Source organism: Triturus cristatus, chromosome 3_2 (assembly GCF_964204655.1).
Source record: "Triturus cristatus chromosome 3_2, aTriCri1.1, whole genome shotgun sequence".
Classification (NCBI taxonomy): Eukaryota; Metazoa; Chordata; class Amphibia; order Caudata; family Salamandridae; genus Triturus; species Triturus cristatus.
The window spans coordinates 458,749,209-458,766,362 of record NC_140584.1 but is presented as its reverse complement, the minus strand read 5'-3'; the positions used below and the strand labels follow the sequence as shown (position 1 = coordinate 458,766,362).

At 43.4% G+C, this 17,154-nt stretch overlaps 1 protein-coding gene across 4 annotated transcripts in view; it reads right to left on the bottom strand.

Annotated features, from left to right (window-relative positions):
• The window catches only part of PIK3C2A (phosphatidylinositol-4-phosphate 3-kinase catalytic subunit type 2 alpha), a 780,848-nt gene that overhangs the window by 749,350 nt on the left and 14,344 nt on the right, over positions 1–17,154 (bottom strand). For 2 of the 4 annotated variants that reach the window (XM_085648083.1, XM_085648084.1), the window contains exon 2: positions 4,923–5,024. The exons of the other annotated variants lie outside the window; for them this stretch is intronic. The gene's annotated coding sequence lies outside the window, so the exon portion shown is untranslated. The remainder of the gene's footprint in view (positions 1–4,922; positions 5,025–17,154) is intronic. 4 annotated transcript variants of the gene reach the window in all.

Here is a 17,154-nt window from a genome sequence, read left to right as displayed (position 1 = left end):
GTTGCTGGCTGCAGGACACACCGGCGTTTCGCAGGAGCAGGTTCGAGGGGTGACAGGCCTGTAGGGCTGGGACTAAAGTCAGTGGGCATCGTCCTCTTGTTAGCTCTGCACGGCTCTTCGGTCCTACTTATCTTCTTTCTTGTTGTTTCTGGATCTGTGGAAGCAAGGTTCAGGGTGCCCCCTAAATACTTGATTACAGGTAGGTAAATTGCAGGGACCAATGGTCCCTTCCCTGGGGTGGGTACACCCCCTATTGTGCCACCCTCCAGTGGGAGGGGGACACAAGCCTGTCCCTGGTTGGTTGGGTCACCCCCATCCTCAAGATGGCGGGGACACGGAGTTGTGCTTCACCCCGCCTCCCCCACCTGAGGGGTGGAGTTAGCAGAGGTGGGCACACCTCTCTTCCTCACTTGTTTTACCCGACGGTTCTCCCGCCCAAAGCAGGGGGGCAGAACCAGTGGGGACCAGTTGCTGAAAGCAGCAAGTGGTCTGGGGAAGCTCACAAAAGGCAGCATGCCGTTGAAGCTTTCCCTTCGTGAACCCTGCCCATCCTGGGGGAGGTGACTTGGCACCTCGTCCCATGATGTGCATTGTTTCAGGCCCCCGAGAGCAGCGAGCTGTCGACCCAGGGGTCCAGAAACAGATCTGTTGATGGCAGCCTAAGCAGCCACTCAGTCGGACACTAGAGGTGGGTTAGTTTTCAGGGGGCATCTCTGAGATGCCCTCTGTGTGCATTTTTCATTAAATCCCACACTGGCATCAGTGTGGGTTTAATTTGCTGAGAAGTTTGATACCAAACTTCTCAGTTTTCAGTGTAGCCATTATGGTGCTGTTGCGTTCGTAATGACAAACTCCCAGCATCATATACTCTTAATGGCAGCACTTCATGTACAATGTCTAAGAATCGACTTGAAAGAATAAATGTTTGCGTGCGCAACAACCAGATTCACAAAGTTTTAATAGAGTTTTAGGATTTGTTCGGTGCTCCTGGGGTGACGTATCGGTCCCTATACGTCATGTAATATAATCAAGAGTACCACATTCAAATTTGAGTGTGTCCCCCTGGGCACTCAGGAAGAAGAAAAACGTTTACAATTGTTCATGTGTTTTGGCAATTTTATTCATTGCTTTGCTTAAATCAATAAAGTTTTCAACGTTGTCAATTCATTGTTTTTCTTTAAAGTATATACATCTTTTCATAACAATGTTTGTTTGTAATTTTTTATTTTATTTATTTGTAGGTTTATATAGCGCTAGAATCGACTCCAGTGGAGTATCTCTGCGCTTTTCAGGAACCGGTAAAGCAAGGGTAAGAGAAAAAAAAGAGGAGCTAGATCTCATTCCTAAACAGCACAGTTTTCAGGAGTTTCCTGAAAATGAGGTGTTCTTTGCACTGTCTGTGATAAAGGGAGTTTATTCCACAGTGTGGGGCCTGTGATTGATAACGCTTTGTTTCCATGTCTGGCTTTTTTAGCACGTGGGATCACTAAGAGAAGGCTATTGCTAGATCTTAGTGATCGAAGTGGAATGTAAGGAACAAATTTATTTTGAAGATAAGCCGGTCCTTGTCCGTTGATACATTTATGGACAAGGCAGCATATCTTAAATTTTATTCTCTGACGGATCGAAAGCCAGTGTAATTGATCCAGGAGGGGTTTAGAAGCAGTTCTTGGGGGAACATTAAGAACAAGGCGAGCTGCCGTGTTCTGAATGACCTGGAGCTTAGCCAGCACACCTTCGTTGGCAGAGAGCAAAAGGCCATTGCAGTCCTACTTAAAACTAAGGTCTGAACCAAGGTTCTTCTACAGAAATCTGGTAGGAGGGGAAAAACTTTCCGTAACAAACTGATGGTATAGAAACAGATTCCTGAAGTGTAATTAACATGTTGTTTAAAAAGCAGATCTTGATCCAAGCGGATCCCAAGATTCTTCACGACCTGTTTGGGTACAGGAACTATTCCCAGATCGAGTGGCCACCAGTCAGGGGTCCATAGTATTTTTGCCTCACCAAACAACATTACCTCCGTTTTACTAACGTTACACTGGAGAAAGTTGGAAGACATCCAGTGTGCCACTGCCTTCATGCCAGCAGAAAAGGAACTTTTTACTTCAGCGGAGAGAGTCTTGAAAGGGTAGAGGAGCTGGGTGTCATCAGCATATGATACTGGAATGAAACCATATCTCCGCATCACTCTAGCCAGGGGCGCCACATATATGTTAAAAAGGGTTGGGCTTAAACAAGAGCCCTGGGGCACACCCTTAGAGATCTCAATCTCTGCTGAACGGTGGGAGTCCATGATGATTCTCTGAGAACGATTAGAGAGAAAGCTTTACAGCCATTCGATGGCCTTATCCTTGATACCAGCGTTCGATAACCGTTCAATAAGGATAGAATGCGACACGGTATTGAACGCTGCCGATAGATCTAAAAGCACCAAAATTACTGAAAAGCCCTTGTCCTGGTACATCTGTAGATCATCTGTAACAGACAGCAGAGTTGACTCAGTACTGTGTTTAGGCCTAAACCCTGACTGAGAATAGTCCAGAGCACCTACCAGTTCGATGTAATTAGACAGGTGGTGGTTGACATGTTTCTCAGCCAGTTTCCCTAGGAATGGTAATAGGGATATAGGCCTAAGGTTGGTTAGATCAGTCCATGGAATAGAGGTGTTTTTCCTAATGGGTCTTACCAAGGCTCGTTTCCAATCTCTTGGAACAGTACCTGAGCTAAGTGAAAGATTCACCAATCTTTCAAATATGGGACAAAGCTGTTCACTCAGGACAGGTATAATCCTAGCTGGGATGTTATCATCTGGACTGCCACTTTTGATCTGTGATGTTAGTAAAAATATTTCTTGTAAAGAAATAGATGGAAAGGAGTTAAGCATGTGTTTTTCGTGCTTGGGTTCATCATCCATTTCAGATAAAGCCTTATCAATGGAAATCCCACTATTGGCACATATTATTTTATCATAGATTAGCTCTATTTTATTTGTAAAGAAACATGAAATTTCATCACATAATTGTTTAGAGCCTGATTCCGTAGATTCACATGCTATAGGTTTAGTGAAGGTTTGTAGGATTTGATATAAAACCCTAGAAGAATTCCCTGCAGCTGTGATTTGTGAAGTGATGTGAGTTTTGCGGGCAGTACGGATGGCTTTATGATAGATGGATAGTGAATCCCAATATTTAGTTTTATCTTCTGCCAAATGAGAGATTCTCCACTTCTTTTCTAATTTTCTGGCATCAAGTTTTAATGTCCTTAAGTTGTCCGAGAACCAAATTTCCTGTTTTTTTGCTGGTCTAGGTTTAAATTGCTTCAAAGGGGCAATTTTGTCTATAGTTTCTTTGATAGCTCTATCAAATTTTGTAAGAGCAGTTTCAATACATATATGGGTAGGGAAAGAAGGAGAGGTAAAATTATTCTTAAAAATTATGTCGTTAAGTTTGTGCCATTGTCTACTAATCCTAGGTAGTGAGGCAGGACACGAGGGGGTATATTTCCGATGTTGAGTACAAAATTCAACGAGGAAGTGGTCAGTCCAATTAACCTGTATAGCAGGTGGACAGGAAATCAATGGAAAATTAGATAAAATCAGGTCCAGGGTATGACCTGCCTGATGTGTAGGGCCACAGTTACGTTTCAACAATCCTAGGGAAGCCAAGTCAGACAATAGGGATTGTGCCTCATTACAGTCCGACTTATCACTATGTACATTAAAATCCCCAACCAAAATGAAATCATTATCATTATCAACATATGGAGCAAGTAGTTCCATCAGTAATCTTGAAAAATTATTACAAGGTCCCGGAGGACGATATACCAGAGCACCCTTTATATTTCCTTTTGGAGATAGTTTTATTTGGAAGATTAATAATTCAAGTTCAGGAATACTTAATTCTTCTAAAACCCGAATGCTAATTTCCTGTTTGTATACGATTGCAATCCCACCACCTATTTTCGTGGAGCAGTCAAGTCGTACAATTTTATAGTTATCGGGAACTCCTAAAGTTATGGCAGGAGTAGAATATGGTTTTAGCCATGTTTCCGTGAAATAACATATATCGGGTTGTTGAGAGGAAACTAAGTCCCACACTTCAGCGGTATGCTTAGGCAGTGATCTAATGTTACACAGGATGCTTTTTAACTCAACAGCGCTGATCCGACAACAGTTTTCTCTGTAACAGGATCAGACGGCTTAAAGTACTGACACCTGTTCGAATCCCGTATTTGTGTAATGCATTGATACTGGCATTGAAGACAAGAGAACGGCCCCTTTACCTCGGGGTAGTCTCCACCCCTACAACCCTTTGATGCTCCTGGGTTATAGCTCCGTAATACCTGTGAAGTATAGGAGAGCCCCCTCTGAGGCTGTATTTGTGTGTCAGGTGCCGAAGTCCCCATGTCCCCTGGCCCCGTCCTGTCGCGGACGGGCGCAGACGGGCAGGTCTTAGGCTCGTCTTCGGCGCAGTCAATGGCGCAGTCAATGGCGCCCTCTGCGCGCAACCGCTGCGCGCTAGGGCCGACGGGTGGCTAAATAGCCCCGTGAAGAGTGCAGCTAGAGCGCTAACCGCTCGCCTGTCCCGGGGCTGCTGGGCGTGTCACGCTCTTGTCTACCTCGCCCTCCGCTCAACGGTATTGGATACCGAGTCGGACCAGGGCGGGTAGGCTGTAACACTGAGCATAAGATTGACACAGACCCCCTGAAGCCCCCAGCAGTACTGGGAAGTAATGAATGCAAATCCTGTACTTATTTCCACGTTAAGGCAGTCAGTACAAACAGAACACCATGCGTAAAAATAGGACAAGTGAAGTTTAAAATTAACGCCGCTAGTGAATTTGAAAATATCGAGTCACATCCACAATGTTAGACTGAGACCATAAATTGTGCAGAGTGCTCCGCTCTAGCCAAGCATTACCAGGTACCAAGCGGGGTCGGGAGACACTGCCACTGTCCTCCACTGTCCTCCCCTTAATCCAATGCATTTCGGGTTACTGCGAACCCTTCATCAGGGACAAACCTGTAAACGCAATCAGAGATGAGGAGGCTTTAAAAAAATGTTTTGGAGTCGTGTAACACAATCTATTCACTGTATTTGCATTTAAACATGTCATACTTCAAATTCTGTCTAGGGGAGAAAAAGTATACCTCGATTGATTCTAGTACACACACTTGTCAGATCTGCATTTACGGGGATTTGTAGGTTTATTTCCTGCCGTGATGCTGGCTCTAAAAGTTAAAATGGCAGTTTCACATGGTTTTAACTATGAGTGTGTTTGGTAGAGTTTTACGGTAAAAAATGACCGGTTGAGAAAAGTTTTACAAAAAACAGTGTGTGAACGTTTTAATGTCATAATGACATTTGGAGAATTAAGTGTAAGGTACTTACATTTGGTGTCCGGGATTTCAATAGTTCAAGCATCTGGTATTTTTACTCTATAACCCTGTATGTATAATTTTTTCACAGTATGACCTTTGATTAGTATATATAATTAGTTATAGGCCATGCACACCATTTCAAGATGGCCACCTAACCAACACCAACAATCATATGTTAGGTTCAGCTCATGCAAACACGTGTTCTTTAAATAGCATTGTTAATAACATCATATTCATTATAGTACGACCTACAGGTTATTCATACCAGTTCAAGATTGCTACCTAACCAACACCAACAATTATAACACGTGTTCTTAAACAGCATCATTAATAAATCACACTCATGTGCTTTTATACGATTAAATAAATTCACTTGAATATACGAATAATCATGCTCACCATAAAACACACGATCCCCCAATGTTTCGCATACCGCTCCAACATGGCTGCCAGTCCGCTTACACGAATGATTCGTTAGAATCCGTCTTTAGTTTCCACACACTCAATGAGTCCGTCATTTATAAAACCGCATAAAAACACACTATACCGAAACACAGCTACCAGACGCTTGAACTATTGAAATCCCGGACACCAAATGTAAGTACCTTACACTTAATTCTCCAAATGTCATTATGACATTAAAACGTTCACACACTGTTTTTTGTAAAACTTTTCTCAACCGGTCATTTTTTACCGTAAAACTCTACCAAACACACTCATAGTTAAAACCATGTGAAACTGCCATTTTAACTTTTAGAGCCAGCATCACGGCAGGAAATAAACATACAAATCCCCGTAAATGCAGATCTGACAAGTGTGTGTACCAGAATCAATCGAGGTATACTTTTTCTCCCCTAGACAGAATTTGAAGTATGACATGTTTAAATGCAAATACAGTGAATAGATTGTGTTACACGACTCCAAAACATTTTTTTAAAGCCTCCTCATCTCGGATTGCGTTTACAGGTTTGTCCCTGATGAAGGGTTCGCAGTAACCCGAAATGCATTGGATTACAAACAAACATTGATGTCATGAAAAGATGTATATACTTTAAAGAAAAACAATGAATTGACAACGTTGAAAACTTTATTGATTTAAGCAAAGCAATGAATAAAATTGCCAAAACACATGAACAATTGTAAACGTTTTTCTTCTTCCTGAGTGCCCAGGGGGACACACTCAAATTTGAATGTGCTACTCTTGATTAAGAATCGACTTAGACACTGTAGGGGTACAGGGCTCATGCACCTGTACCCTCACCACTGTTATAGTGTACCCAACTAGAGGGGTGACTGATCTATGCCAGGGCAGTGGGTTGTAGGCATGGCACACAGGGATATGTGCCATGTCGACTCTTCACTTTGTTCTGCACCAAAACACGTGGCCTGCAAAGGCAGTGTGTGAGTGTAGTGGTACAGGACCTTTAAGGGTGGAACAATAAGTGCTGCAGCCCTTAGAGGCCTTACCTGGTCACAGTGTCCTGGGTACTTGTGGTACCATTTACCAGCGGCTGACCTGTGGCAAGACATGCCAATAGGGTTTGTTTTGGGGAAAGAACACAGGCCCTGGGAACCTGATTGGCAGGACACAGGGCACACCAAGTAAAAGTGCATCAGTTGTCTGGCAAAAAGTGGGGGGCTTACTGCAACAGAAACCCACTTTCCTACAAATGGAAAACATGAAAATAAGCATTGGCAAAAACCAATATGTCTGATATTGGTGGTCAACCTTTTGGTTTTGTCGGTGCATGTCTTGTTTTGATATGGTTTTTGTAAAACTTTGTGGGAGCATTCCAGCTCTAGACTTATTGTTTAACGCTAATATCTTTAGAAAGGTGGCAAAATAAGGAAATTGCAGAAATTCAAACCCTACTACAGTATGAGCTCTGGCATAATCTGAAAAGCTAATATTAGAATTTTTATATAACGAGACTGCTGCATGTCACTGCACTACACGCCACCAAAGGGACAAGTGGATTTTTTTTTGCAGGACAAGAATTGTCTGAATCAAGGCTTGAGGCTACAGCAGTAGATGCTGTACAAACTAGCTTACCACACAGTGATGAGGAACCTCAGCAAGCTATGAAACGCCTAATATCATGGAATATAGCAGGGCTTAAACAAAAGTTAATAAATCCTGGTTGCCAAGAGTACATGAACAAATATGATCTTTGCCTTTTACAAGAAACTTGGGCTTTGGATCCACCCCATAAGCTGGGCTATAGGACATTTAGGATTAACGTAGTTCCTTCAACTAGAGGCAGGCGATCAGGAGGCCTAGTTATATCGGCCAAAATCTCCCTAAAGAGAGAAATTAACCAATTGCTATTACCATCTCGAGATATTATTGGGATAAAAACACAAAACAAAGCAGATATTTATCTGCTTTATGTTTACAACAGACCAAGAGTAGCTAGTGTAGAACCTTCGTAGACAGAGCTAATGGATCATTTCTTGAGTTCAATTGATCCTAGTGTATCAATAATTATAGGTGGAGATCGCTAGTTTGAGCCAGTAGTGGGCATGGAGACCATTCTAGAGGAGGAGAAAATGGCAAGAAGAATCCCACTGTTGGAGGCTTGTACCCGGTGTCCCTGGTACAATTGCAGTAATCCAATTGGTTTGACTTGTCCCTGGACAAGGATTGAGGGCCTGCAACGGTAGTCTGCCGTCGGACAGCCCGAGTGCCTATACCTTTAAAAGAGGTACTACTAAGAGCAAAATTGATTATATATTGGCAGTGTTAACATATGGAGTAATTTAATAGACCTAAAAATTCAGCCAAGAGCAGATAGTGACTATTACCCATTTTGTTTAAAATTGGAGGGAACCCTTCTTGAAACTTGTGAACAGGGGAATAATTCCAACAACAGAAATCCATTACAACCACTGGTCAGTAATAATCATAGAGCACTAAAATCACCATCATAACAAAGATTCTTATCGCATTATACAAGTACTTCTCTATGTAAGATCCCTAATATGTAGATTAATTGCACTATGGTAGAAAGATTTAAATTGCTTTTGAGCAAAATTCCCGAGATCATGAGCCATCAAATACCATTAATAATCTCCACCATAGTACAGCGTAGCGCATGACAACACATAACATACACATAGCAGAATATAATAAATAAAGTATATCATCACATAGCAAAGTATTACTCAACACCCACTTCACTTGGGCGTAACGCTTTATGAAGAGAAGCGCTACTGGTTAAACTGGCGACTGCCGGACCATAAGTACTGGGTGCAAAACACAGACCCCCAACTTGACTGAACTATGAAGTGTAAGGCAAACCATCCCATGTGCATGTCACCTCACAGGCGTGTCAATCCTGGGCATCGGGCTGCATGTGGCTCGACTCTCCCATCTGCCAAACGCTATACGTGCCTCAAGCAGTCATAGCTCAAAATGTGTACACAAGAAGACACATTCATCAATTGACTGTAACTTAGCAGAGCGCAACAAACCGGCATGGCCTGGGCAAGCAGCAGGGCGGAGCACAACACTTGTTGGGGTCTCTATGCATCATGCCTATGCATAACCGAGCGTGCTCCCACACTGTGCTCACTGCACCACTCACTTGAGCTCAATTAACACAGATTGTTGACTGCGCTTAGAGGTGGCGACAGCGCTATGTCAAGCACGTATTATTATCACAATTATTAACATTCATTGTCATCATCATCATCCTCGTGCATAAGAAGTATGTGGGAGCCCCCGTCCGGCCCACGTGTCCAGCCCCCGTGTTCTGCACTCACCTCCTCAGGCAGAGCAGCAGGCCACAGACCATCAGCAAACCCCTCGATGGCATGCACGCCCCATACTCATTCTGGCCACAAGTCTAACAGCTGGCCCAGCTTCAGCCCACACACTTCCAAGCTCCTCCGCAGGCCTGTGCACGGGGGTCCCTCCTTCTCAAACGATGACAGCCCCAAAGCCACCAAGTAACAACAAGACGTGATGAAGGGCGTTATTTCCCAAACCTCTCTTTCCCAGAAACTACCTCACACACCGCAAAAATAGTACATGTCCAGCTGTTGGGCTTCCAGGAAATCTCTACTGTGTCATTGTGAGATTCATGCGATCCGGATTGGGGGGGGGGGGGGGGCGTCGGAAACCCCCAGATTGCAGAAGCGACCCCACTTTTCTCAGAGGAAAAAAGCCCCCTGACACAGGAAAATATACAGTTTTTCACGTGACCCCAATAGTAGCCTTCCAATTTGGATCGATATCAGAGCCAAGGAGCTTGGAGATGAAGAGATTTGTCGAGGATCACACTACGTCGGTGAAGTGAGATAGCCAGGATTAAGCGTGGGTAATTGACGGTTCGAGCGACAGATGAAACGTCCTCCGCGTTTTTGCCCGGATAGCGCTTCGAGGTAGCCTCAGACTGCGCTCCAAACAGAGGTTTATAAGGTACGTCGGGCTGTGTATGACAGTTCTGGTGAGACCCACTCCCACCCTCTGTTCCCAGAAGTAGCCGAGCCTGCACTGCTCTCTGCCACTCCCTCTCTCCTGGGGGTCGTGACTCCCAAACCCACCTCCCCTGCTGGCACGCCGCAGCCTCTGATCCGTGCCTGCTCCTACCTTCTGCTTTAAAGGCGCTGCACTGCTACGAGACTGATGGACTTATGCTAATGTCGCTCACTTCTGCAGCTTCTGATATCTCTGGCCCTGTGGGCCACAGCCTTTGGTTACTTCCGTTTCTGCTTACTCCGCACAGCTTTACGAAGTACAGAGACTGGAAAAGATACCAGCATGTCCCACAGTAGCGGGAAATGACCTTCAGTTCTGTTTTCTTTGAATCCTGGGACTTCGAGTTTTTCAATTGGAGAGAGGGAAAGGAAAAGCATGCCGCCATGCACATCTGTTCTCTATGCGCGTGCACATTTTGTTTGGCACAAGCAAAACAAGATGGCGTCGGACTGTCCACTGTCCGTGTGCATGTTTAGCTTTGTCTAAATGGCGAGAGCAGCCATGTTTCTCCATCCGTATGCATGTTCAGCTTTGGCTGAATCTATCGCAAAAGGTCCTCGCATGGCGAGAGCAACACATGCGCGCTGCTAACGCCAGGCGAGACCTATATAGGATTGGGATGATCGCATCGGGAATTAATTGATTACAGCAGACAAAAAGAAGGATCAAGTTTTTTTGCATACACTAGCCCAAGGAAATAAAACTGGTAACTCCGGCCTGGACCATTATTTGGACCCGGGTACTTGAAGAAGTCTTTTTCTAGCTCTGTAGTCTAATGTTGTAGACCCAGTAGTTAACGATTATCCTATTATGGGAATTATCTCCCTGGAAATTGCCTGGCATGGTTTAAATACTACCTCTTACTTTAAAATAGATAATACAGTGGCAGCAATAGAAGCTGTCAAGCCAGGGAAAGCCCCGGGCCCTGATAAGATACCAGGCAACCTTTAAAGGCATGACAAAACAGTCTGGGCCCCTTATGTAAATTTACATAGTAATGCTCTGGCCACAGGGGCACGAATACCAAATTCTTTGAAGGGGCCAAAATAATTCCTATTTTTAAGAAGGGTAATCGTCAAGATCCTGCTAATTATAGGCCAATAAGCCTAATAGACACTTTACAAATTGTGAATGCAAAACAGATTCTTTCAAAGCTCAACAATTGGTTAGGAGGTAAATAATATTCTTTCACAATAACAAACTGGGTTTAGAGTAAAAACTAGCACAACAGGCCAGATTTTTAGATTATTATGCATAGCCTGGAAGTACACGGATGTAAAGGGAGGTCACCTGTACATAGCTTTTATTGATCTGAAGGACGCTTTTGATCTTATCCCTAGAAATTCCCTGTGGGACTGTTTAGAAACCCAGGGAGTCCCTGATGATCTTTTGACACCAATTGTACGGCTTCACAATGATAATTATGTGTAAGTTAGATAGGGACCCAGGGGTAAACTTACGGAAGCAACTCCGATAAGGAGTAAGGCAGGGATGCGTATTGGCACCAACCTTCTTTTCTCAATATGTAAATAATGTTGTGCAACATCTTCAGGGTTGTAACCATGACTCTACGAAGCTGGGAGGGGTGTCAGTACCAGCATTGCTCTTTGCCGATGACACAATCCTAATATCTCAAACACCTTAGGGTCTACAAAACGTCCTAGACAATTTTAATGACTTCTGTATGTTAAAAGGCAAGCCTTGAAATAAACTCAAATAAAACTAAATATATGGCCAGAAATCCATCAAGAAAAAAATCTACGTCCAAAAACAAAAAATGGAATATGTGGCAAATTTCAATTATCTGGGTATCACGTTTTATATGAAATTGTCACGGAAGCCACAAATTCAAAAATCTAAGGTGTTTTGCCTCAGAATTCTGGCAATTGTGAAAAAACAACAGAATAGTACATCAAAGGCAGTGGCACCCACCCTGGAAGTCTACAAGTACGGGGCTCAATGCGCAACCGTTTATGGCACAGAACTTTGGGGGGCTAGCAGTCAGAACATGCTAGCTTGGGAGAAAAAACACATTTAAAGAATGTTACGACAACTACCAGTGCGGACACCTACGATTCCCATTTTTCAAGATATAAACATTAGGCGAATTGAACATCAAGCTGCAATAAGACCCATGATGTTCTGGGTCAGTTTGTGGACCATGTAAGAACTCAAAAGTTACAAAGAAGGGTTAATTGAGTTACTGAAACTCGATCATAATATTGCACTCCCATGGGTCCGATATGTTTGAAACTGGTTTTATAATTTAAGCCTAAATAGCTTTTGGGATGCCCCCCATTCACTAACACACTTGTCAAAAACAGCTTTGAAAAATACTTATTGGATGTACATAGAAAATAGTATATACCACTCCCCAAAAATAGGAAGGTTGACGTTGCAGTTTTCATCTATAAAACCATCTCCTGCCTTTGAGGTATACCTAGATGAAATACAAACCCCATCGGCTAAGTCATTATAGATGAAGTTCTGTTTTGATGTCTTACAGATAGCATGCAACACACCCAAGTGGACTAGTTACAATATAGATGACAGAGGTTTTCTGCACCTTATGTTTTCAAAATGCAGCTGAAAATTACTCCCACATGTTTTTTGTACTGTCTGCCATTCCTAGGAAAAAATGGATCTAACCAATCTGAGAATTAGGTCATATCTATAAGTATTAAGACTTTTAAAATCGGACACATCCAAGAGAATAGTTTTTAGCCTAAGTAGATATCCATTTGCTGTAACCTATAAGCCTAGTACGTAAGGGAAAGGGCTTGAAATTTTAACTTATCTTGGTTTGTATTTGTTTTTATTACCAATTTTAGTTTATATATATTTATTTTTTTTCACTGAAAAAACTTTAGGTTCCAGGGAGGTCATAGTTAGTTGGACATTGGACTCGTATAAAACCAGAGAAATTCGCCTGTTATAGTTAGTTGAGCTAACTATAACTCGCGCACCTGCAACGCACTGGTGATGACGTCACATATTACATCAATCAATCAATCATGACACGGTCGGTGACATCACTGATGACATCTCTGATGACATCATCCAGTGAATGTGTTTCTCTGTAAAGTTTAAATATTTTTCATATACATCTATGCCAAGGTGTATTGAAGAAAGGGTGAATTTACAAGTCCCTGAATGGATTATTTAGTAGGTGCGTGACGGACTGTATAAGTGAGTGATTGAACATGTATTACTGAATGTATGGGTTAGTGACTAAACTGTGTGAAAGTCTGTATTAGTGTCTCAGTTGGTGTATAAGCGGCTCCATGGATTGGTGAGTAGGTACACGAGTGTCTTTATGGGTTATTGATTTGTTCTCTGTGTATCTGTATGGGTGCCTGAGTGTCTGTATGGGTGGGTGCGGGGGGGGTGTGACAGTGCATACATGTCTGAGTGAGTGATTCACTGGTTGTATGGATTAAAAACTGCATCTGGGAAGGGCTGTATGGGTGAGTTGGTGAACGTATGGGTGAGTTGGTGAGTGAATGACTGTCTCACTGGTATATGTGTGAGTAACTACATATGTTTTAAGGCAGTATATGTGAGTGTTGGAGTATATAAATGACTAAACGTGAGAGTAAGTTCTTTGAAGAGTGGGTGTATAAAAGAGTGTCTGCTTCTATCAGTGATTGTATAAGACAGTAAGTATGTGTTAGTTTCTGCAAAAATAAGTGATGTGGTGTGTGTGTATAAATAACACAGTTGGTGTGTATAACTGTTTACATGAGTAAATGCCTATGTGATTGATTCTTTGCATGACTGACTAGGTGTGTGAGTAACTATGGATGAGTGGCGGACTGTGACTGTATGTATAGGTGTATGAGTGCATATTATAGTACTGTATTGATGAGTAACTGCATGTATAAGTGAGTGGATGTAAGTGACGACCTAGGAAATAGTGGGTGGTATGTAGTATCTGGCATTGTTGTGTGTATAGTTTCAAGAATAGTAGTCTGTATTTTACGGTGCGTGTATCGAAGTTTATATTAGGCCATCAGTATGTACATCAAATGATCACATGGATGATGTCATCAGTGATGTCATTTGAGATGTCATCAGTGATGTCACTGGCCGTGTCATGAGTGATGTAATATGTGACGTCATCACCAGTGCATTGCAGGCGCGCGAGTTATAGCTAGCTCAACTAACTATAACAGGTGAATTTCTCTGGTTTTAAATGAGTCAAATGTCCAACTAACTATAACGTCCCTGAAACCTATGGTTTTTTCAGTGAATTTCAAAGGTCTTTTAAATGTTAATATTTATAAAACCTATATTTTTTCTTGTCATATTTTGCAACTCTATTATCCTTTTTTTTTATTTGAAACATTGTGTAATTTTTTTATATCTTCCCAAAAAAGTATGTATATTATTTATTTTTTATAGAAAACTAGACTCCCGTACCGGTAGTGTACCAAGCTCCATCATCACACGAATCCTATCAGCGATATTGCGAAACTCGTTAAGGATGCGCATTTCGTATCTGACTGCTTCGTAGCACCGTGTCCCGCCTAACATCATATACGTATACGGTCGTGCCAGCTCCCAGTTTGGTATGCGACGGCTGCGCGGTACCAATACACACGTTACGTCATCTACGTATAGGGTCGCGCCGGCTGCTCATTCCGTATGTGACGAGTGCACGCTGCCAGGCCCTGTGTTACGTCATAGACGTATGGTATCACGCCGGGTACGCCATTCACTCATTTATTTTTTTATGTCTCAAAACTATATCTAAATAAGTTTAAAGTGTATATGAGAGCAAGCGATAATCTAAAATATTTTCCACATTTATATATTTCTAACTGTAATAAACTTATATTATGGTAAATATATTTTCTCAAAATCGCGTCGGGTGCGGCCCCCTTGCGCGCTCGGTGCGTGCTTGCCATGTGACCTTAAAAAAAAGCTTTTGATTGGTTCATAACATTTCCTATTGTAACAGTTGGAGGACCCCACCCATTTTAGTCATTCTCTCTACACCGTTTGATGAGAGACTCCTCTTCTACTTACAGAGCTTTTTTGAAAACGTTTTTGCTGTGTACACATATCTTATAGTACACACAACATGCAACGATCATCTTGATCAATAATCATGTTCTGTACAGTAGCCTTCCACGTGTGTTACCCATGCATCTGAAACTTTACATCAAAAAACAAATGTGTGATACACGATACCCCTGGTGTGTGTGTGCGCGCAAATTATTGTGCTGCCTTTCGGCCTGGGTATTGGTGGCTCGAAGGGGTATCATCAGCCACGGGCAGAGTGCACATCCTAGATCACATGTGACAAACAGTAAAGAGTAATGTGTAGATTTGTGTTGCAGTATGCTCGGTTGTCAGGATTTACCAGTATAGTAGTGTGTCATATGTGAGACTTTCAGATTTACGTTTGAGATACATTGCTTAACTGTAATGAGCGTTATCACGGTGTATGACGTAACCTCACTGCTGATTCTCCCTCAATCCGAGCACATTCGCATGTGTGCGTTTCGCGATAGCAACACTTTCAATAATACCGCACACCATTGACATGCGTGTCTGCGCATATCCACAACCTGTGATGTTGTCCATTCAATGTTTTCGGACAGCATCTCATTAGCGATAGTTGCCGCCCTCCCGGTACATGCTACATTAATGTAAAATGCGGATTGTGCGACGTCAAAACTGCAACAGGGACACACACATAAGTACACTTCCTGGCCAGGCAGAAACTGAACAACGCCCAGGTCCCCGGAATAATTATTCACACCCCTATGCAGGCCTGCCGTACGCAAGACCAGCCCACTTTGCGTACGTATTAATAGGATAACGACGACGCCACATGTCCCAGTTCTTCCACACTGCTTCAGGTGATATGGCCGCATCCACCTTGCATATCACAATGCGCAATAAAAAGAAAGGGATCCATGAGGTGTACATCATCCTGGCAATCAAAACTCAATCTGAATTGTGAACCCTGCTGGACTTCGTGTTTGGATACAAACTAATGACAGCAGGTGAGCAGTGGGGCCTGGTTGCACAGGGGCTGCAATTGAGAGCGTTGCGGCGGGAGGGATGGGGTGCATCACTCCGGGTGCACAGGTGCAAACAGGCGATGTTACCGTGCGTAATGATGTGATCTCTGATCTCATTCAGTCACATCTCTGTCTCATTTTAAGGACCTGCTGGACCGTACTGTAGGCCTGAGCCAGCGGGCAGCGCTGCCCTACAAACACGTCGGTACAAAAGGGGGTGGTGATGGACGGAGCATCAGAGCCAATCAAACACTCACACCCAGTCAACAGATCTGGGTTTAATCCATCACAGTTCTTTAGCCCACTCTGCCACCCCAGTTCAGACATGGCCATATGCAAATCAGTCTGACCCTGTGCCTCATGGGAACAGTCCAGCCCGAACTGCCAAGCCATGCCTTCCCTGGACCGGAAACAAGCTTCCAAGGACCGGTTTCTGGCATTTCAGCCGTCTTCCGCCAGGCCTGCTTGAATCCAGTGGCAAAGTGAGAAAGGGACTCAACGTCTGAGCATACCCTGCCAACTTATGGCGAACAAAGCGGTACAAAAGGGGGTGGTGATGGACGGAGCATCAGAGCCAATCAAACACTCACACCCAGTCAACAGATCTGGGTTTAATCCATCACCGTTCTTTAGCCCACTCTGCCACCCCAGTTCAGACATGGCCATATGCAAATCAGTCTGACCCTGTGCCTCATGGGAACAGTCCAGCCCGAACTGCCAAGCCATGCCTTCCCTGGACTGGAAACAAGCTTCCTAGGACCGGTTTCTGGCATTTCAGCCGTCTTCAGCCAGGCTTGCTTCAGACAAACACGTGGCGTTGGCTTTTGGGGCAATGTAGTGAGCTGATTACTAAGTGTACATGCACACAGACTTACCCAACTGCATTGCACGTGCACATTAAGCTTCTAGCATGCGCTCTGTTCCTTTGTATGTGAACGTTGGCATAACATTATTTACCCTTGTTTATTCTCATGCACTCCAACTCCTCTTTGAACCACGATTACCACTAACAATTGGTAGATCGTACTTCAGGAAGGAAGGATGCACTCAACTGGTGTGCTCTCTTAAGCTTGAAATAAACCTTCATTTACCTTAAGACTTTTCCACCATTATATTATTTCTCCCTTTTCAGACACTGAGTTAGTGGCACCATAATCGGCGGAGCAGATGCTCAGCCCGTGATGAGGCCCTGGGCATTCTGACGCCTTCCATCGTGGCATCAAGACACCGTCCCCGACTGGAGACCTGCTCTG